Genomic DNA, 20,648 nt, shown 5'->3' on the forward strand with positions numbered 1-20,648 from the left:
GCAGCAGAGTAACCAGCTCACATACCTGTTAGCTCAGGTGAGTTTAAAAGGCTGCTGTTGATAACAAGGGCATTTGCTAAATAGATGGTGTGTGTGCAACAATATACTGAAAGGTCAATTATATTGTGCAGCTTATCTCACCACCTGTAGTTATTTAGGTGAAAGCTCCAAAATGCTTGCCTAATATGTCTGTTTATCCAAAAGGAAGTATAGAGGGAGAGCTAGATAGATAGCATTGCATTACATTACATTACATGGCAATGCAATGCACAGTTGCTGAAGTTGAACCAAAATGAGCTTGTCATCTGGCTTCTGCAACTTTTAACATGAAAAATCCAATGAGGAGAAGAAAAGCAAAGCCAAAGAGTCCATCCCAAAATCCGACAAACAAGCAAAATGAACAAAAAGCATTGAATTCAATTCTTTCTGATTTTAGAAACTGCATTAAAGAAGGGGTGCACCGGTCCTGGAGATACTGCAATACCAGGTCAATGCGTGGAGTGGACAGAGCAAGCTCTTTTTCCATCTCCCTGTTCTAAAAATCCATTTAATATATGGTCCCCAGATAGGGGACGTATCAGATATTAAACTGATAAGAACAGATACTACACTTGATCTTAGCCAAAAGGCCGAGAAGCGATAACCAGAATTGGTTTCCGACTACGGTGCCACCCAAGGATTCTGAAAAGTCCATTTGTGGAGATGGCCACCTGGACTACCCTTAAGAAGACATGCTGTCAACCTCTAGATCCCTCACATGCCTGCACTTTTCGGCTTGCTGCTGCTGCAATCCACGCGTTTTAGATCTGCATAACTCCACCTCTTTTAGCACAGTACCCTCAACCCCCGGCTGTTCCCACCCGCCTCAACACCGTTGGAAGGGAGGAGAACCAATTAAGGCGGGGGGGGTGGAACGAGCAGCTGTCTACCCTTAGCAGGAGGGTTGCTGATTAATTACCTCTCCTGCTGCTGCTGCTGCTGGCTGTCCAGCAGCAGACTGAAGGTGGCTGCTGCTGTGCGCAGGTATATAAAGGCTCAGAGCCTATTATGACACGCGCAGCCAGCGTTCCATTGCCACATTCCGTCTACTGCAGGCGGGATACCTGGATTGCTGAATGTCACTGAGAAGCTCACAGAGACCGCCATAAGCAACAGTTTAAAAGAATGCCACAGACTAATCAACCAAACTTTTTGGGTTGGTTTCTCTTTTATAGTCTGCAGGCATTAAATGAAAGAAGTCAGTGTTCCAGCAGAGGGAGACAACGTTTCAGAAAAGGCATTGTAGCAAACCAAAAAAGAAATTTTAAGCGCAGCAGAGTAACCAGCTCACATACCTGTTAGCTCAGGTGAGTTTAAAAGGCTGCTGTTGATAACAAGGGCATTTGCTAAATAGATGGTGTGTGTGCAACAATATACTGAAAGGTCAATTATATTGTGCAGCTTATCTCACCACCTGTAGTTATTTAGGTGAAAGCTCCAAAATGCTTGCCTAATATGTCTGTTTATCCAAAAGGAAGTATAGAGGGAGAGCTAGATAGATAGCATTGCATTACATTACATTACATGGCAATGCAATGCACAGTTGCTGAAGTTGAACCAAAATGAGCTTGTCATCTGGCTTCTGCAACTTTTAACATGAAAAATCCAATGAGGAGAAGAAAAGCAAAGCCAAAGAGTCCATCCCAAAATCCGACAAACAAGCAAAATGAACAAAAAGCATTGAATTCAATTCTTTCTGATTTTAGAAACTGCATTAAAGAAGGGGTGCACCGGTCCTGGAGATACTGCAATACCAGGTCAATGCGTGGAGTGGACAGAGCAAGCTCTTTTTCCATCTCCCTGTTCTAAAAATCCATTTAATATATGGTCCCCAGATAGGGGACGTATCAGATATTAAACTGATAAGAACAGATACTACACTTGATCTTAGCCAAAAGGCCGAGAAGCGATAACCAGAATTGGTTTCCGACTACGGTGCCACCCAAGGATTCTGAAAAGTCCATTTGTGGAGATGGCCACCTGGACTCCCGTTAAGAAGACATGCTGTCAACCTCTAGATCCCTCACATGCCTGCACTTTTCGGCTTGCTGCTGCTGCAATCCACGCGTTTTAGATCTGCATAACTCCACCTCTTTTAGCACAGTACCCTCAACCCCCGGCTGTTCCCACCCGCCTCAACACCGTTGGAAGGGAGGAGAACCAATTAAGGCGGGGGGGGGGGTGGAACGAGCAGCTGTCTACCCTTAGCAGGAGGGTTGCTGATTAATTACCTCTCCTGCTGCTGCTGCTGCTGGCTGTCCAGCAGCAGACTGAAGGTGGCTGCTGCTGTGCGCAGGTATATAAAGGCTCAGAGCCTATTATGACACGCGCAGCCAGCGTTCCATTGCCACATTCCGTCTACTGCAGGCGGGATACCTGGATGGCTGAATGTCACTGAGAAGCTCACAGAGACCGCCATAAGCAACAGTTTAAAAGAATGCCACAGACTAATCAACCAAACTTTTTGGGTTGGTTTCTCTTTTATAGTCTGCAGGCATTAAATGAAAGAAGTCAGTGTTCCAGCAGAGGGAGACAACGTTTCAGAAAAGGCATTGTAGCAAACCAAAAAAGAAATTTTAAGCGCAGCAGAGTAACCAGCTCACATACCTGTTAGCTCAGGTGAGTTTAAAAGGCTGCTGTTGATAACAAGGGCATTTGCTAAATAGATGGTGTGTGTGCAACAATATACTGAAAGGTCAATTATATTGTGCAGCTTATCTCACCACCTGTAGTTATTTAGGTGAAAGCTCCAAAATGCTTGCCTAATATGTCTGTTTATCCAAAAGGAAGTATAGAGGGAGAGCTAGATAGATAGCATTGCATTACATTACATTACATGGCAATGCAATGCACAGTTGCTGAAGTTGAACCAAAATGAGCTTGTCATCTGGCTTCTGCAACTTTTAACATGAAAAATCCAATGAGGAGAAGAAAAGCAAAGCCAAAGAGTCCATCCCAAAATCCGACAAACAAGCAAAATGAACAAAAAGCATTGAATTCAATTCTTTCTGATTTTAGAAACTGCATTAAAGAAGGGGTGCACCGGTCCTGGAGATACTGCAATACCAGGTCAATGCGTGGAGTGGACAGAGCAAGCTCTTTTTCCATCTCCCTGTTCTAAAAATCCATTTAATATATGGTCCCCAGATAGGGGACGTATCAGATATTAAACTGATAAGAACAGATACTACACTTGATCTTAGCCAAAAGGCCGAGAAGCGATAACCAGAATTGGTTTCCGACTACGGTGCCACCCAAGGATTCTGAAAAGTCCATTTGTGGAGATGGCCACCTGGACTCCCGTTAAGAAGACATGCTGTCAACCTCTAGATCCCTCACATGCCTGCACTTTTCGGCTTGCTGCTGCTGCAATCCACGCGTTTTAGATCTGCATAACTCCACCTCTTTTAGCACAGTACCCTCAACCCCCGGCTGTTCCCACCCGCCTCAACACCGTTGGAAGGGAGGAGAACCAATTAAGGCGGGGGGGGGGGTGGAACGAGCAGCTGTCTACCCTTAGCAGGAGGGTTGCTGATTAATTACCTCTCCTGCTGCTGCTGCTGCTGGCTGTCCAGCAGCAGACTGAAGGTGGCTGCTGCTGTGCGCAGGTATATAAAGGCTCAGAGCCTATTATGACACGCGCAGCCAGCGTTCCATTGCCACATTCCGTCTACTGCAGGCGGGATACCTGGATGGCTGAATGTCACTGAGAAGCTCACAGAGACCGCCATAAGCAACAGTTTAAAAGAATGCCACAGACTAATCAACCAAACTTTTTGGGTTGGTTTCTCTTTTATAGTCTGCAGGCATTAAATGAAAGAAGTCAGTGTTCCAGCAGAGGGAGACAACGTTTCAGAAAAGGCATTGTAGCAAACCAAAAAAGAAATTTTAAGCGCAGCAGAGTAACCAGCTCACATACCTGTTAGCTCAGGTGAGTTTAAAAGGCTGCTGTTGATAACAAGGGCATTTGCTAAATAGATGGTGTGTGTGCAACAATATACTGAAAGGTCAATTATATTGTGCAGCTTATCTCACCACCTGTAGTTATTTAGGTGAAAGCTCCAAAATGCTTGCCTAATATGTCTGTTTATCCAAAAGGAAGTATAGAGGGAGAGCTAGATAGATAGCATTGCATTACATTACATTACATGGCAATGCAATGCACAGTTGCTGAAGTTGAACCAAAATGAGCTTGTCATCTGGCTTCTGCAACTTTTAACATGAAAAATCCAATGAGGAGAAGAAAAGCAAAGCCAAAGAGTCCATCCCAAAATCCGACAAACAAGCAAAATGAACAAAAAGCATTGAATTCAATTCTTTCTGATTTTAGAAACTGCATTAAAGAAGGGGTGCACCGGTCCTGGAGATACTGCAATACCAGGTCAATGCGTGGAGTGGACAGAGCAAGCTCTTTTTCCATCTCCCTGTTCTAAAAATCCATTTAATATATGGTCCCCAGATAGGGGACGTATCAGATATTAAACTGATAAGAACAGATACTACACTTGATCTTAGCCAAAAGGCCGAGAAGCGATAACCAGAATTGGTTTCCGACTACGGTGCCACCCAAGGATTCTGAAAAGTCCATTTGTGGAGATGGCCACCTGGACTCCCGTTAAGAAGACATGCTGTCAACCTCTAGATCCCTCACATGCCTGCACTTTTCGGCTTGCTGCTGCTGCAATCCACGCGTTTTAGATCTGCATAACTCCACCTCTTTTAGCACAGTACCCTCAACCCCCGGCTGTTCCCACCCGCCTCAACACCGTTGGAAGGGAGGAGAACCAATTAAGGCGGGGGGGGGGTGGAACGAGCAGCTGTCTACCCTTAGCAGGAGGGTTGCTGATTAATTACCTCTCCTGCTGCTGCTGCTGCTGGCTGTCCAGCAGCAGACTGAAGGTGGCTGCTGCTGTGCGCAGGTATATAAAGGCTCAGAGCCTATTATGACACGCGCAGCCAGCGTTCCATTGCCACATTCCGTCTACTGCAGGCGGGATACCTGGATGGCTGAATGTCACTGAGAAGCTCACAGAGACCGCCATAAGCAACAGTTTAAAAGAATGCCACAGACTAATCAACCAAACTTTTTGGGTTGGTTTCTCTTTTATAGTCTGCAGGCATTAAATGAAAGAAGTCAGTGTTCCAGCAGAGGGAGACAACGTTTCAGAAAAGGCATTGTAGCAAACCAAAAAAGAAATTTTAAGCGCAGCAGAGTAACCAGCTCACATACCTGTTAGCTCAGGTGAGTTTAAAAGGCTGCTGTTGATAACAAGGGCATTTGCTAAATAGATGGTGTGTGTGCAACAATATACTGAAAGGTCAATTATATTGTGCAGCTTATCTCACCACCTGTAGTTATTTAGGTGAAAGCTCCAAAATGCTTGCCTAATATGTCTGTTTATCCAAAAGGAAGTATAGAGGGAGAGCTAGATAGATAGCATTGCATTACATTACATTACATGGCAATGCAATGCACAGTTGCTGAAGTTGAACCAAAATGAGCTTGTCATCTGGCTTCTGCAACTTTTAACATGAAAAATCCAATGAGGAGAAGAAAAGCAAAGCCAAAGAGTCCATCCCAAAATCCGACAAACAAGCAAAATGAACAAAAAGCATTGAATTCAATTCTTTCTGATTTTAGAAACTGCATTAAAGAAGGGGTGCACCGGTCCTGGAGATACTGCAATACCAGGTCAATGCGTGGAGTGGACAGAGCAAGCTCTTTTTCCATCTCCCTGTTCTAAAAATCCATTTAATATATGGTCCCCAGATAGGGGACGTATCAGATATTAAACTGATAAGAACAGATACTACACTTGATCTTAGCCAAAAGGCCGAGAAGCGATAACCAGAATTGGTTTCCGACTACGGTGCCACCCAAGGATTCTGAAAAGTCCATTTGTGGAGATGGCCACCTGGACTACCCTTAAGAAGACATGCTGTCAACCTCTAGATCCCTCACATGCCTGCACTTTTCGGCTTGCTGCTGCTGCAATCCACGCGTTTTAGATCTGCATAACTCCACCTCTTTTAGCACAGTACCCTCAACCCCCGGCTGTTCCCACCCGCCTCAACACCGTTGGAAGGGAGGAGAACCAATTAAGGCGGGGGGGGTGGAACGAGCAGCTGTCTACCCTTAGCAGGAGGGTTGCTGATTAATTACCTCTCCTGCTGCTGCTGCTGCTGGCTGTCCAGCAGCAGACTGAAGGTGGCTGCTGCTGTGCGCAGGTATATAAAGGCTCAGAGCCTATTATGACACGCGCAGCCAGCGTTCCATTGCCACATTCCGTCTACTGCAGGCGGGATACCTGGATTGCTGAATGTCACTGAGAAGCTCACAGAGACCGCCATAAGCAACAGTTTAAAAGAATGCCACAGACTAATCAACCAAACTTTTTGGGTTGGTTTCTCTTTTATAGTCTGCAGGCATTAAATGAAAGAAGTCAGTGTTCCAGCAGAGGGAGACAACGTTTCAGAAAAGGCATTGTAGCAAACCAAAAAAGAAATTTTAAGCGCAGCAGAGTAACCAGCTCACATACCTGTTAGCTCAGGTGAGTTTAAAAGGCTGCTGTTGATAACAAGGGCATTTGCTAAATAGATGGTGTGTGTGCAACAATATACTGAAAGGTCAATTATATTGTGCAGCTTATCTCACCACCTGTAGTTATTTAGGTGAAAGCTCCAAAATGCTTGCCTAATATGTCTGTTTATCCAAAAGGAAGTATAGAGGGAGAGCTAGATAGATAGCATTGCATTACATTACATTACATGGCAATGCAATGCACAGTTGCTGAAGTTGAACCAAAATGAGCTTGTCATCTGGCTTCTGCAACTTTTAACATGAAAAATCCAATGAGGAGAAGAAAAGCAAAGCCAAAGAGTCCATCCCAAAATCCGACAAACAAGCAAAATGAACAAAAAGCATTGAATTCAATTCTTTCTGATTTTAGAAACTGCATTAAAGAAGGGGTGCACCGGTCCTGGAGATACTGCAATACCAGGTCAATGCGTGGAGTGGACAGAGCAAGCTCTTTTTCCATCTCCCTGTTCTAAAAATCCATTTAATATATGGTCCCCAGATAGGGGACGTATCAGATATTAAACTGATAAGAACAGATACTACACTTGATCTTAGCCAAAAGGCCGAGAAGCGATAACCAGAATTGGTTTCCGACTACGGTGCCACCCAAGGATTCTGAAAAGTCCATTTGTGGAGATGGCCACCTGGACTCCCGTTAAGAAGACATGCTGTCAACCTCTAGATCCCTCACATGCCTGCACTTTTCGGCTTGCTGCTGCTGCAATCCACGCGTTTTAGATCTGCATAACTCCACCTCTTTTAGCACAGTACCCTCAACCCCCGGCTGTTCCCACCCGCCTCAACACCGTTGGAAGGGAGGAGAACCAATTAAGGCGGGGGGGGGGTGGAACGAGCAGCTGTCTACCCTTAGCAGGAGGGTTGCTGATTAATTACCTCTCCTGCTGCTGCTGCTGCTGGCTGTCCAGCAGCAGACTGAAGGTGGCTGCTGCTGTGCGCAGGTATATAAAGGCTCAGAGCCTATTATGACACGCGCAGCCAGCGTTCCATTGCCACATTCCGTCTACTGCAGGCGGGATACCTGGATGGCTGAATGTCACTGAGAAGCTCACAGAGACCGCCATAAGCAACAGTTTAAAAGAATGCCACAGACTAATCAACCAAACTTTTTGGGTTGGTTTCTCTTTTATAGTCTGCAGGCATTAAATGAAAGAAGTCAGTGTTCCAGCAGAGGGAGACAACGTTTCAGAAAAGGCATTGTAGCAAACCAAAAAAGAAATTTTAAGCGCAGCAGAGTAACCAGCTCACATACCTGTTAGCTCAGGTGAGTTTAAAAGGCTGCTGTTGATAACAAGGGCATTTGCTAAATAGATGGTGTGTGTGCAACAATATACTGAAAGGTCAATTATATTGTGCAGCTTATCTCACCACCTGTAGTTATTTAGGTGAAAGCTCCAAAATGCTTGCCTAATATGTCTGTTTATCCAAAAGGAAGTATAGAGGGAGAGCTAGATAGATAGCATTGCATTACATTACATTACATGGCAATGCAATGCACAGTTGCTGAAGTTGAACCAAAATGAGCTTGTCATCTGGCTTCTGCAACTTTTAACATGAAAAATCCAATGAGGAGAAGAAAAGCAAAGCCAAAGAGTCCATCCCAAAATCCGACAAACAAGCAAAATGAACAAAAAGCATTGAATTCAATTCTTTCTGATTTTAGAAACTGCATTAAAGAAGGGGTGCACCGGTCCTGGAGATACTGCAATACCAGGTCAATGCGTGGAGTGGACAGAGCAAGCTCTTTTTCCATCTCCCTGTTCTAAAAATCCATTTAATATATGGTCCCCAGATAGGGGACGTACCAGATATTAAACTGATAAGAACAGATACTACACTTGATCTTAGCCAAAAGGCCGAGAAGCGATAACCAGAATTGGTTTCCGACTACGGTGCCACCCAAGGATTCTGAAAAGTCCATTTGTGGAGATGGCCACCTGGACTCCCGTTAAGAAGACATGCTGTCAACCTCTAGATCCCTCACATGCCTGCACTTTTCGGCTTGCTGCTGCTGCAATCCACGCGTTTTAGATCTGCATAACTCCACCTCTTTTAGCACAGTACCCTCAACCCCCGGCTGTTCCCACCCGCCTCAACACCGTTGGAAGGGAGGAGAACCAATTAAGGCGGGGGGGGGGGGTGGAACGAGCAGCTGTCTACCCTTAGCAGGAGGGTTGCTGATTAATTACCTCTCCTGCTGCTGCTGCTGCTGGCTGTCCAGCAGCAGACTGAAGGTGGCTGCTGCTGTGCGCAGGTATATAAAGGCTCAGAGCCTATTATGACACGCGCAGCCAGCGTTCCATTGCCACATTCCGTCTACTGCAGGCGGGATACCTGGATGGCTGAATGTCACTGAGAAGCTCACAGAGACCGCCATAAGCAACAGTTTAAAAGAATGCCACAGACTAATCAATCAAACTTTTTGGGTTGGTTTCTCTTTTATTGTCTGCAGGCATTAAATGAAAGAAGTCAGTGTTCCAGCAGAGGGAGACAACGTTTCAGAAAAGGCATTGTAGCAAACCAAAAAAGAAATTTTAAGCGCAGCAGAGTAACCAGCTCACATACCTGTTAGCTCAGGTGAGTTTAAAAGGCTGCTGTTGATAACAAGGGCATTTGCTAAATAGATGGTGTGTGTGCAACAATATACTGAAAGGTCAATTATATTGTGCAGCTTATCTCACCACCTGTAGTTATTTAGGTGAAAGCTCCAAAATGCTTGCCTAATATGTCTGTTTATCCAAAAGGAAGTATAGAGGGAGAGCTAGATAGATAGCATTGCATTACATTACATTACATGGCAATGCAATGCACAGTTGCTGAAGTTGAACCAAAATGAGCTTGTCATCTGGCTTCTGCAACTTTTAACATGAAAAATCCAATGAGGAGAAGAAAAGCAAAGCCAAAGAGTCCATCCCAAAATCCGACAAACAAGCAAAATGAACAAAAAGCATTGAATTCAATTCTTTCTGATTTTAGAAACTGCATTAAAGAAGGGGTGCACCGGTCCTGGAGATACTGCAATACCAGGTCAATGCGTGGAGTGGACAGAGCAAGCTCTTTTTCCATCTCCCTGTTCTAAAAATCCATTTAATATATGGTCCCCAGATAGGGGACGTATCAGATATTAAACTGATAAGAACAGATACTACACTTGATCTTAGCCAAAAGGCCGAGAAGCGATAACCAGAATTGGTTTCCGACTACGGTGCCACCCAAGGATTCTGAAAAGTCCATTTGTGGAGATGGCCACCTGGACTCCCATTAAGAAGACATGCTGTCAACCTCTAGATCCCTCACATGCCTGCACTTTTCGGCTTGCTGCTGCTGCAATCCACGCGTTTTAGATCTGCATAACTCCACCTCTTTTAGCACAGTACCCTCAACCCCCGGCTGTTCCCACCCGCCTCAACACCGTTGGAAGGGAGGAGAACCAATTAAGGCGGGGGGGGGGTGGAACGAGCAGCTGTCTACCCTTAGCAGGAGGGTTGCTGATTTATTACCTCTCCTGCTGCTGCTGCTGCTGGCTGTCCAGCAGCAGACTGAAGGTGGCTGCTGCTGTGCGCAGGTATATAAAGGCTCGGAGCCTATTATGACACGCGCAGCCAGCGTTCCATTGCCACATTCCGTCTACTGCAGGCGGGATACCTGGATGGCTGAATGTCACTGAGAAGCTCACAGAGACCGCCATAAGCAACAGTTTAAAAGAATGCCACAGACTAATCAACCAAACTTTTTGGGTTGGTTTCTCTTTTATAGTCTGCAGGCATTAAATGAAAGAAGTCAGTGTTCCAGCAGAGGGAGACAACGTTTCAGAAAAGGCATTGTAGCAAACCAAAAAAGAAATTTTAAGCGCAGCAGAGTAACCAGCTCACATACCTGTTAGCTCAGGTGAGTTTAAAAGGCTGCTGTTGATAACAAGGGCATTTGCTAAATAGATGGTGTGTGTGCAACAATATACTGAAAGGTCAATTATATTGTGCAGCTTATCTCACCACCTGTAGTTATTTAGGTGAAAGCTCCAAAATGCTTGCCTAATATGTCTGTTTATCCAAAAGGAAGTATAGAGGGAGAGCTAGATAGATAGCATTGCATTACATTACATTACATGGCAATGCAATGCACAGTTGCTGAAGTTGAACCAAAATGAGCTTGTCATCTGGCTTCTGCAACTTTTAACATGAAAAATCCAATGAGGAGAAGAAAAGCAAAGCCAAAGAGTCCATCCCAAAATCCGACAAACAAGCAAAATGAACAAAAAACATTGAATTCAATTCTTTCTGATTTTAGAAACTGCATTAAAGAAGGGGTGCACCGGTCCTGGAGATACTGCAATACCAGGTCAATGCGTGGAGTGGACAGAGCAAGCTCTTTTTCCATCTCCCTGTTCTAAAAATCCATTTAATATATGGTCCCCAGATAGGGGACGTATCAGATATTAAACTGATAAGAACAGATACTACACTTGATCTTAGCCAAAAGGCCGAGAAGCGATAACCAGAATTGGTTTCCGACTACGGTGCCACCCAAGGATTCTGAAAAGTCCATTTGTGGAGATGGCCACCTGGACTCCCGTTAAGAAGACATGCTGTCAACCTCTAGATCCCTCACATGCCTGCACTTTTCGGCTTGCTGCTGCTGCAATCCACGCGTTTTAGATCTGCATAACTCCACCTCTTTTAGCACAGTACCCTCAACCCCCGGCTGTCCCCACCCGCCTCAACACCGTTGGAAGGGAGGAGAACCAATTAAGGCGGGGGGGGGGTGGAACGAGCAGCTGTCTACCCTTAGCAGGAGGGTTGCTGATTAATTACCTCTCCTGCTGCTGCTGCTGCTGGCTGTCCAGCAGCAGACTGAAGGTGGCTGCTGCTGTGCGCAGGTATATAAAGGCTCAGAGCCTATTATGACACGCGCAGCCAGCGTTCCATTGCCACATTCCGTCTACTGCAGGCGACATTCCGTCTACTGCAGGCGGATACCTGGATGGCTGAATGTCACTGAGAAGCTCACAGAGACCGCCATAAGCAACAGTTAAAAGAATGCCACAGACTAATCAACCAAACTTTTTGGGTTGGTTTCTCTTTTATAGTCTGCAGGCATTAAATGAAAGAAGTCAGTGTTCCAGCAGAGGGAGACAACGTTTCAGGAAAGGCATTGTAGCAAACCAAAAAAGAAATTTTAAGCGCAGCAGAGTAACCAGCTCACATACCTGTTAGCTCAGGTGAGTTTAAAAGGCTGCTGTTGATAACAAGGGCATTTGCTAAATAGATGGTGTGTGTGCAACAATATACTGAAAGGTCAATATATTGTGCAGCTTATCTCACCACCTGTAGTTATTTAGGTGAAAGCTCCAAAATGCTTGCCTAATATGTCTGTTTATCCAAAAGGAAGTATAGAGGGAGAGCTAGATAGATAGCATTGCATTACATTACATTACATGGCAATGCAATGCACAGTTGCTGAAGTTGAACCAAAATGAGCTTGTCATCTGGCTTCTGCAACTTTTAACATGAAAAATCCAATGAGGAGAAGAAAAGCAAAGCCAAAGAGTCCATCCCAAAATCCGACAAACAAGCAAAATGAACAAAAAGCATTGAATTCAATTCTTTCTGATTTTAGAAACTGCATTAAAGAAGGGGTGCACCGGTCCTGGAGATACTGCAATACCAGGTCAATGCGTGGAGTGACAGAGCAAGCTCTTTTTCCATCTCCCTGTTCTAAAATCCATTTATATATGGTCCCCAGATAGGGGACGTATCAGATATTAAAACTGATAAGAACAGATACTACACTTGATCTTAGCCAAAAGCCGAGAAGCGATAAACCAGAATTGGTTTCCGACTACGGTGCCACCCAAGGATTCTGAAAAGTCCATTTGTGGAGATGGCCACCTGGACTCCCGTTAAGAAGACATGCTGTTAACCTCTAGATCCCTCACATGCCTGCACTTTTCGGCTTGCTGCTGCTGCAATCCACGCGTTTAGATCTGCATAACTCCACCTCTTTTAGCACAGTACCCTCAACCCCCGGCTGTCCCGACCCGCCTCAACACCGTTGGAAGGGAGGAGAACCAATTAAGGCGGGGGGGGGGGGGGTGGAACGAGCAGCTGTCTACCCTTAGCAGGAGGGTTGCTGATTAATTACCTCTCTGCTGCTGCTGCTGCTGGCTGTCAGCAGCAGACTGAAGGTGGCTGCTGCTGTGCGCAGGTATATAAAGGCTCAGAGCCTATTATGACACGCGCAGCCAGCGTTCCATTGCCACATTCCGTCTACTGCAGGCGGGATACCTGGATGGCTGAATGTCACTGAGAAGCTCACAGAGACCGCCATAAGCAACAGTTAAAAGAATGCCACAGACTAATCAACCAAACTTTTTGGGTTGGTTTCTCTTTTATAGTCTGCAGGCATTAAATGAAAGAAGTCAGTGTTCCAGCAGAGGGAGACAACGTTTCAGAAAAGGCATTGTAGCAAACCAAAAAGAAATTTTAAGCGCAGCAGAGTACCAGCTCACATACCTGTTAGCTCAGGTGAGTTTAAAGGCTGCTGTTGATAACAAGGCATTTGCTAAATAGATGGTGTGTGTGCAACAATATACTGAAAGGTCAATTATATTGTGCAGCTTATCTCACCACCTGTAGTTATTTAGGTGAAAGCTCCAAAATGCTTGCCTAATATGTCTGTTTATCCAAAAGGAAGTATAGAGGGAGAGCTAGATAGATAGCATTGCATTACATTACATTACATGGCAATGCAATGCACAGTTGCTGAAGTTGAACCAAAATGAGCTTGTCATCTGCTTCTGCAACTTTTAACATGAAAAATCCAATGAGGAGAAGAAAAGCAAAGCCAAAGAGTCCATCCCAAAATCCGACAAACAAGCAAAATGAACAAAAAGCATTGAATTCAATTCTTTCTGATTTAGAAACTGCATTAAAGAAGGGGTGCACCGTCCTGGAGATACTGCAATACCAGGTCAATGCGTGGAGTGACAGAGCAAGCTCTTTTTCCATCTCCCTGTTCTAAAAATCCATTTAATATATGGTCCCCAGATAGGGGACGTATCAGATATAAACTGATAAGAACAGATACTACACTTGATCTTAGCCAAAGGCCGAGAAGCGATAACCAGAATTGGTTTCCGACTACGGTGCCACCCAAGGATTCTGAAAAGTCCATTTGTGGAGATGGCCACCTGGACTCCCGTTAAGAAGACATGCTGTCAACCTCTAGATCCCTCACATGCCTGCACTTTTCGGCTTGCTGCTGCTGCAATCCACGCGTTTTAGATCTGCATAACTCCACCTCTTTTAGCACAGTACCCTCAACCCCCGGGCTGTTCCCACCCGCCTCAACACCGTTGGAAGGGAGGAGAACCAATTAAGGCGGGGGGGGGGGGGTGGAACGAGCAGCTGTCTACCCTTAGCAGGAGGGTTGCTGATTAATTACCTCTCCTGCTGCTGCTGCTGCTGGCTGTCCAGCAGCAGACTGAAGGTGGCTGCTGCTGTGCGCAAGGTATATAAAGGCTCAGAGCCTATTATGACACGCGCAGCCAGCGTTCCATTCCACATTCCGTCTACTGCAGGCGGGATACCTGGATGGCTGAATGTCACTGAGAAGCCAGAGACCGCCATAAGCAACAGTTTAAAAGAATGCCACAGACTAATCAACCAAACTTTTTGGGTTGGTTTCTCTTTTATAGTCTGCAGGCATTAAATGAAAGAAGTCAGTGTTCCAGCAGAGGGAGACAACGTTTCAGAAAAGGCATTGTAGCAAACCAAAAAAGAAATTTTAAGCGCAGCAGAGTAACCAGCTCACATACCTGTTAGCTCAGGTGAGTTTAAAAGGCTGCTGTGAATAACTGGGCATTTGCTAAATAGATGGTGTGTGTGCAACAATATACTGAAAGGTCAATTATATTGTGCAGCTTATCTCACCACCTGTAGTTATTTTAGGTGAAAGCTCCAAAATGCTTGCCTAATATGTCTGTTTATCCAAAAGGAAGTATAGAGGGAGAGCTAGATAGATAGCATTGCATTATATTACATTACATGGCAATGCAATGCACAGTTGCTGAAGTTGAACCAAAATGAGCTTGTCATCTGGCTTCTGCAACTTTTAACATGAAAAATCCAATGAGGAGAAGAAAAGCAAAGCCAAAGAGTCCATCCCAAAATCCGACAAACAAGCAAAATGAACAAAAAGCATTGAATTCAATTTCTTTCTGATTTTAGAAACTGCATTAAAGAAGGGGTGCACCGGTCCTGGAGATACTGCAATACCAGGCAATGCGTGGAGTGGACAGAGCAAGCTCTTTTTCCATCTCCCTGTTCTAAAAATCCATTTAATATATGGTCCCAGATAGGGGACGTATCAGATATTAAACTGTAAGAACAGATACTACACTTGATCTTAGCCAAAAGGCCGAGAAGCGATAACCAGAATGGTTTCCGACTACGGTGCCACCCAAGGATTCTGAAAAGTCCATTTGTGGAGATGGCCACCTGGACTCCCGTTAAGAAGACATGCTGTCAACCTCTAGATCCCTCACATGCCTGCACTTTTTCGGCTTGCTGCTGCTGCAATCCACGCGTTTTAGATCTGCATAACTCCACCTCTTTTAGCACAGTACCCTCAACCCCCGGCTGTTCCCACCCGCCTCAACACCGTTGGAAGGGAGGAGAACCAATTAAGGCGGGGGGGGGGGTGGAACGAGCAGCTGTCTACCCTTAGCAGGAGGGTTGCTGATTAATTACCTCTCCTGCTGCTGCTGCTGCTGGCTGTCCAGCTGCAGACTGAAGGTGGCTGCTGCTGTGCGCAGGTATATAAAGGCTCAGAGCCTATTATGACACGCGCAGCCAGCGTTCCATTGCCACATTCCGTCTACTGCAGGCGGGATACCTGGATTGGCTGAATGTCACTGAGATGCTCACAGAGACCGCCATAAGCAACAGTTTAAAAGAATGCCACAGACTAATCAACCAAACTTTTGGGTTGGTTTCTCTTTTATAGTCTGCAGGCATTAAATGAAAGAAGTCAGTGTTCCAGCAGAGGGAGACAACGTTTCAGAAAAGGCATTGTAGCAAACCCAAAAAAAGAAATTTTAAGCGGGCAGCAGAGTAACCAGCTCACATACCTGTAGCTCAGGTGAGTTTAAAAGGCTGCTGTTGATAACAAGGGCATTTGCTAAATAGATGGTGTGTGTGCAACAATATACTGAAAGGTCAATTATATTGTGCAGCTTATCTCACCACCTGTAGTTATTTAGGTGAAGCTCCAAAATGCTTGCCTAATATGTCTGTTTATCCAAAAGGAAGTATAGAGGAGAGCTAGATAGATAGCATTGCATTACATTACATTACATGGCAATGCAATGCACAGTTGCTGAAGTTGAACCAAAATGAGCTTGTCATCTGGCTTCTGCAACTTTTAACATGAAAAATCCAATGAGGAGAAGAAAAGCAAAGCCAAAGAGTCCCATCCCAAAAGCCGACAAACAAGCAAAATGAACAAAAAGCATTGAATTCAATTCTTTCTGATTTTAGAAACTGCATTAAAGAAGGGGTGCACCGGTCCTGGAGATACTGCAATACCAGGTCAATGCGTGGAGTGGACAGAGCAAGCTCTTTTTCCATCTCCCTGTTCTAAAAAATCCATTTAATATATGGTCCCCAGATAGGGGACGTATCAGATATTAAACTGATAAGAACAGATACTACACTTGATCTTAGCCAAAAGGCGAGAAGCGATGACCAGAATTGTTTCCGACTACGGTGCCACCCAAGGATTCTGAAAAGTCATTTGTGGAGATGGCCACCTGGACTCCCGTTAAGAAGACATGCTGTCAACCTCTAGATCCCTCACATGCCTGCACTTTTCGCTTGCTGCTGCTGCAATCCACGCGTTTTAGATCTGCATAACTCCACCTCTTTTAGCACAGTACCCTCAACCCCCGGCTGTTCCCACCCGCCTCAACACCGTTGGGAAGGGGAGGAGAACCAATTAAGGCGGGGGGGGGGTGGAACGAGCAGCTGTCTACCCTTAGCAGGAGGGTTGCTGATTAATTACCTCTCCTGCTGCTGCTGCTGGCTGTCCAGCAGCAGACTGAAGGTGGCTGCTGCTGTGCGCAGGTATATAAAGGCTCAGAGCCTATTATGACACGCGCAGCCAGCGTTCCATTGCCACATTCCGTCTACTGCAGGCGGATACCTGGATGGCTGAATGTCCACTGAGAAGCTCACAGAGACCGCCATAAGCAACAGTTTAAAAAAATGCCACAGACTAATCAACCAAACTTTTTGGGTTGGTTTCTCTTTTATAGTCTGCAGGCATTAAATGAAAGAAGTCAGTGTTCCAGCAGAGGGAGACAATGTTTCAGAAAAGGCATTGCAGCAAACCAAAAAAGGAATTTTAAGCGCAGCAGAGTAACCAGCTCACATACCTGTTAGCTCAGGTGAGTTTAAAGGCTGCTGTGATAACAAGGGCATTTGCTAAATAGATGGTGTGTGTGCAACAATATACTGAAAGGTCAATTATATTGTGCAGCTTATCTCACCACCTGTAGTTATTTAGGTGAAAGCTCCAAAATGCTTGCCTAATATGTCTGTTTATCCAAAAGAAGTATAGAGGGAGAGCTAGATAGATAGCATTGCATCACATTACATTACATGGCAATGCAATGCACAGTTGCTGAAGTTGAACCAAAATGAGCTTGTCATCTGGCTTCTGCAACTTTTAACATGAAAAATCCAATGAGGAGAAGAAAAGCAAAGCCAAGAGTCCATCCCAAAATCCGACAACAAGCAAAATGAACAAAAAGCATTGAATTCAATTCTTTCTGATTTTAGAAACTGCATTAAAGAAGGGGTGCACCGGTCCTGGAGATACTGCAATACCAGGTCAATGCGCGGAGTGGACAGAGCAAGCTCTTTTTCCATCTCCCTGTTCTAAAAATCCATTTAATATATGGTCCCCAGATAGGGGACGTATCAGATATTAAACTGATAAGAACAGATACTACACTTGATCTTAGCCAAAAGGCCGAGAAGCGATAACCAGAATTGGGTTTCCGACTACGGTGCCAACCAAGGATTCTGAAAAGTCCATTTGTGGAGATGGCCACCTGGGACTCCCGTTAAGAAGACATGCTGTCAACCTCTAGATCCCTCACATGCCTGCACTTTTCGCTTGCTGCTGCTGCAATCCACGCGTTTTAGATCTGCATAACTCCACCTCTTTTAGCACAGTACCCTCAACCCCCGGCTGTTCCCACCCGCCTCAACACCGTTGGAAGGGAGGAGAACCACTTAAGGCGGGGGGGGTGGAACGAGCAGCTGTCTACCCTTAGCAGGAGGGTTGCTGATTAATTACCTCTCCTGCTGCTGCTGCTGCTGGCTGTCCAGCAGCAGACTGAAGGTGGCTGCTGCTGTGCGCAGGTATATAAAGGCTCAGAGCCTATTATGACACGCGCAGCCAGCGTTCCATTGCCACATTCCGTCTACTGCAGGCGGGATACCTGGATGGCTGAATGTCACTGAGAAGCTCACAGAGACCGCCATAAGGCAACAGTTTAAAAGAATGCCACAGACTAATCAACCAAACTTTTTGGGTTGGTTTCTCTTTTATAGTCTGCAGGCATTAAATGAAAGAAGTCAGTGTTCCAGCAGAGGGAGACAACGTTTCAGAAAAGGCATTGTAGCAAACCAAAAAAGAAATTTTAAGCGCAGCAGAGTAACCAGCTCACATACCTGTTAGCTCAGGTGAGTTTAAAAGCTGCTGTTGATAACAAGGGCATTTGCTAAATAGATGGTGTGTGTGCAACAATATACTGAAAGGTCAATTATATTGTGCAGCTTATCTCACCACCTGTAGTTATTTAGGTGAAAGCTCCAAAATGCTTGCCTAATATGTCTGTTTATCCAAAAGGAGTATAGAGGGAGAGCTAGATAGATAGCATTGCATTACATTACATTACATGGCAATGCAATGCACAGTTGCTGAAGTTGAACCAAAATGAGCTTGTCATCTGGCTTCTGCAACTTTTAACATGAAAAATCCAATGAGGAGAAGAAAGCAAAGCCAAAGAGTCCATCCCAAAATCCGACAAACAAGCAAAATGAACAAAAAGCATTGAATTCAATTCTTTCTGATTTTAGAAACTGCATTAAAGAAGGGTGCACCGGTCCTGGAGATACTGCAATACCAGGTCAATGCGTGGAGTGGACAGAGCAAGCTCTTTTTCCATCTCCCTGTTCTAAAAATCCATTTAATATATGGTCCCCAGATAGGGGACGTATCAGATATTAAACTGATAAGAACAGATACTACACTTGATCTTAGCCAAAAGGCCGAGAAGCGATAACCAGAATTGGTTTCCGACTACGGTGCCACCCAAGGATTCTGAAAAGTCCATTTGTGGAGATGGCCACCTGGACTCCCGTTAAGAAGACATGCTGTCAACCTCTAGATCCCTCACATGCCTGCACTTTTCGGCTTGCTGCTGCTGCAATCCACGCGTTTTAGATCTGCATAACTCCACCTCTTTTAGCACAGTACCCTCAACCCCGGCTGTTCCCACCCGCCTCAAACACGTTGGAAGGGAGGAGAACCAATTAAGGCGGGGGGGGGGGTGGAACGAGCAGCTGTCTACCCTTAGCAGGAGGGTTGCTGATTAATTACCTCTCCTGCTGCTGCTGCTGCTGGCTGTCCAGCAGCAGACTGAAGGTGGCTGCTGCTGTGCGCAGGTATATAAAGGCTCAGAGCCTATTATGACACGCGCAGCCAGCGTTCCATTGCCACATTCCGTCTACTGCAGGCGGGATACCTGGATGGCTGAATGTCACTGAGAAGCTCACAGAGACCGCCATAAGCAACAGTTTAAAAGAATGCCACAGACTAATCAACCAAACTTTTTGGGTTGTTTCTCTTTTATAGTCTGCAGGCATTAAATGAAAGAAGTCAGTGTTCCAGCAGAGGGAGACAACGTTCAGAAAAGGCATTGTAGCAAACCAAAAAAGAAATTTTAAGCGCAGCAGAGTAACCAGCTCACAACCTGTTAGCTCAGGTGAGTTTAAAAGGCTGCTGTTGATAACAAGGGCATTTGCTAAATAGATGGTGTGTGTGCAACAATATACTGAAAGGTCAATTATATTGTGCAGCTTATCTCACCACCTGTAGTTATTTAGGTGAAAGCTCCAAAATGCTTGCCTAATATGTCTGTTTATCCAAAAGGAAGTATAGAGGGAGAGCTAGATAGATAGCATTGCATTACATTACATTACATGGCAATGCAATGCACAGTTGCTGAAGTTGAACCAAAATGAGCTTGTCATCTGGCTTCTGCAACTTTTAACATGAAAAATCCAATGAGGAGAAGAAAAGCAAAGCCAAAGAGTCCTCCCCAAAATCCGACAAACAAGCAAAATGAACAAAAAAGCATTGAATTCAATTCTTTCTGATTTTAGAAACTGCATTAAAGAAGGGGTGCACCGGTCCTGGAGATACTGCAATACCAGGTCAATGCGTGGAGTGGACAGAGCAAGCTCTTTTTCCATCTCCCTGTTCTAAAAATCCATTTAATATATGGTCCCCAGATAGGGGACGTATCAGATATTAAACTGATATGAACAGATACTACACTTGATCTTAGCCAAAAGGCCGAGAAGCGATAACCAGAATTGGTTTCCGACTACGGTGCCACCCAAGGATTCTGAAAAGTCATTTGTGGAGATGGCCACCTGGACTCCCGTTAAGAAGACATGCTGTCAACCTCTAGATCCCTCACATGCCTGCACTTTTCGGCTTGCTGCTGCTGCAATCCACGCGTTTTAGATCTGCATAACTCCACCTCTTTTAGCACAGTACCCTCAACCCCCGGCTGTTCCCACCCGCCTCAACACCGTTGGAAGGGAGGAGAACCAATTAAGGCGGGGGGTGGGGTGGAACGAGCAGCTGTCTACCCTTAGCAGGAGGGTTGCTGATTAATTACCTCTCCTGCTGCTGCTGCTGCTGGCTGTCC

General features: G+C 45.2%; 16 non-coding genes across 16 annotated transcripts; all 16 read right to left on the reverse strand.

Moving 5' to 3' along the window:
- Nucleotides 1-450: 450 nt before the first annotated feature.
- Nucleotides 451-641, reverse strand: LOC141209785 (U2 spliceosomal RNA). The gene has a single exon (XR_012279977.1). It is a non-coding gene; the product is annotated as a U2 spliceosomal RNA (small nuclear RNA).
- Nucleotides 642-1,759: 1,118 nt separating this feature from the next.
- LOC141209788 (U2 spliceosomal RNA) lies at nt 1,760-1,950 on the reverse strand. The gene has a single exon (XR_012279979.1). It is a non-coding gene; the product is annotated as a U2 spliceosomal RNA (small nuclear RNA).
- A 1,121-nt stretch (nt 1,951-3,071) lies between these two features.
- LOC141209789 (U2 spliceosomal RNA) lies at nt 3,072-3,262 on the reverse strand. The gene has a single exon (XR_012279980.1). It is a non-coding gene; the product is annotated as a U2 spliceosomal RNA (small nuclear RNA).
- A 1,121-nt stretch (nt 3,263-4,383) lies between these two features.
- LOC141209790 (U2 spliceosomal RNA) lies at nt 4,384-4,574 on the reverse strand. Its single transcript, XR_012279981.1, has one exon. It is a non-coding gene; the product is annotated as a U2 spliceosomal RNA (small nuclear RNA).
- A 1,120-nt stretch (nt 4,575-5,694) lies between these two features.
- On the reverse strand, nt 5,695-5,885 carry LOC141209791 (U2 spliceosomal RNA). The gene has a single exon (XR_012279982.1). It is a non-coding gene; the product is annotated as a U2 spliceosomal RNA (small nuclear RNA).
- Nucleotides 5,886-7,003: 1,118 nt separating this feature from the next.
- On the reverse strand, nt 7,004-7,194 carry LOC141209792 (U2 spliceosomal RNA). The gene has a single exon (XR_012279983.1). It is a non-coding gene; the product is annotated as a U2 spliceosomal RNA (small nuclear RNA).
- Nucleotides 7,195-8,314: 1,120 nt separating this feature from the next.
- Nucleotides 8,315-8,505, reverse strand: LOC141210053 (U2 spliceosomal RNA). Its single transcript, XR_012280233.1, has one exon. It is a non-coding gene; the product is annotated as a U2 spliceosomal RNA (small nuclear RNA).
- Nucleotides 8,506-9,627: 1,122 nt separating this feature from the next.
- LOC141209794 (U2 spliceosomal RNA) lies at nt 9,628-9,818 on the reverse strand. The gene has a single exon (XR_012279985.1). It is a non-coding gene; the product is annotated as a U2 spliceosomal RNA (small nuclear RNA).
- A 1,120-nt stretch (nt 9,819-10,938) lies between these two features.
- Nucleotides 10,939-11,129, reverse strand: LOC141209795 (U2 spliceosomal RNA). Its single transcript, XR_012279986.1, has one exon. It is a non-coding gene; the product is annotated as a U2 spliceosomal RNA (small nuclear RNA).
- A 1,138-nt stretch (nt 11,130-12,267) lies between these two features.
- On the reverse strand, nt 12,268-12,455 carry LOC141210507 (U2 spliceosomal RNA). Its single transcript, XR_012280673.1, has one exon. It is a non-coding gene; the product is annotated as a U2 spliceosomal RNA (small nuclear RNA).
- Nucleotides 12,456-13,570: 1,115 nt separating this feature from the next.
- On the reverse strand, nt 13,571-13,757 carry LOC141210502 (U2 spliceosomal RNA). Its single transcript, XR_012280669.1, has one exon. It is a non-coding gene; the product is annotated as a U2 spliceosomal RNA (small nuclear RNA).
- A 1,122-nt stretch (nt 13,758-14,879) lies between these two features.
- LOC141210504 (U2 spliceosomal RNA) lies at nt 14,880-15,067 on the reverse strand. Its single transcript, XR_012280671.1, has one exon. It is a non-coding gene; the product is annotated as a U2 spliceosomal RNA (small nuclear RNA).
- A 1,123-nt stretch (nt 15,068-16,190) lies between these two features.
- On the reverse strand, nt 16,191-16,381 carry LOC141210495 (U2 spliceosomal RNA). The gene has a single exon (XR_012280662.1). It is a non-coding gene; the product is annotated as a U2 spliceosomal RNA (small nuclear RNA).
- Nucleotides 16,382-17,492: 1,111 nt separating this feature from the next.
- Nucleotides 17,493-17,683, reverse strand: LOC141209956 (U2 spliceosomal RNA). The gene has a single exon (XR_012280141.1). It is a non-coding gene; the product is annotated as a U2 spliceosomal RNA (small nuclear RNA).
- A 1,116-nt stretch (nt 17,684-18,799) lies between these two features.
- On the reverse strand, nt 18,800-18,990 carry LOC141209833 (U2 spliceosomal RNA). The gene has a single exon (XR_012280023.1). It is a non-coding gene; the product is annotated as a U2 spliceosomal RNA (small nuclear RNA).
- Nucleotides 18,991-20,108: 1,118 nt separating this feature from the next.
- On the reverse strand, nt 20,109-20,299 carry LOC141210305 (U2 spliceosomal RNA). The gene has a single exon (XR_012280477.1). It is a non-coding gene; the product is annotated as a U2 spliceosomal RNA (small nuclear RNA).
- Between the last annotated feature and the right edge of the window lie 349 nt (nt 20,300-20,648).

This window comes from Phyllobates terribilis, unplaced genomic scaffold, assembly GCF_046119375.1.
Source record: "Phyllobates terribilis strain yellow unplaced genomic scaffold, ASM4611937v1 Scaffold_169__1_contigs__length_4117513, whole genome shotgun sequence".
Lineage (NCBI taxonomy): Eukaryota > Metazoa > Chordata > Amphibia > Anura > Dendrobatidae > Phyllobates > Phyllobates terribilis.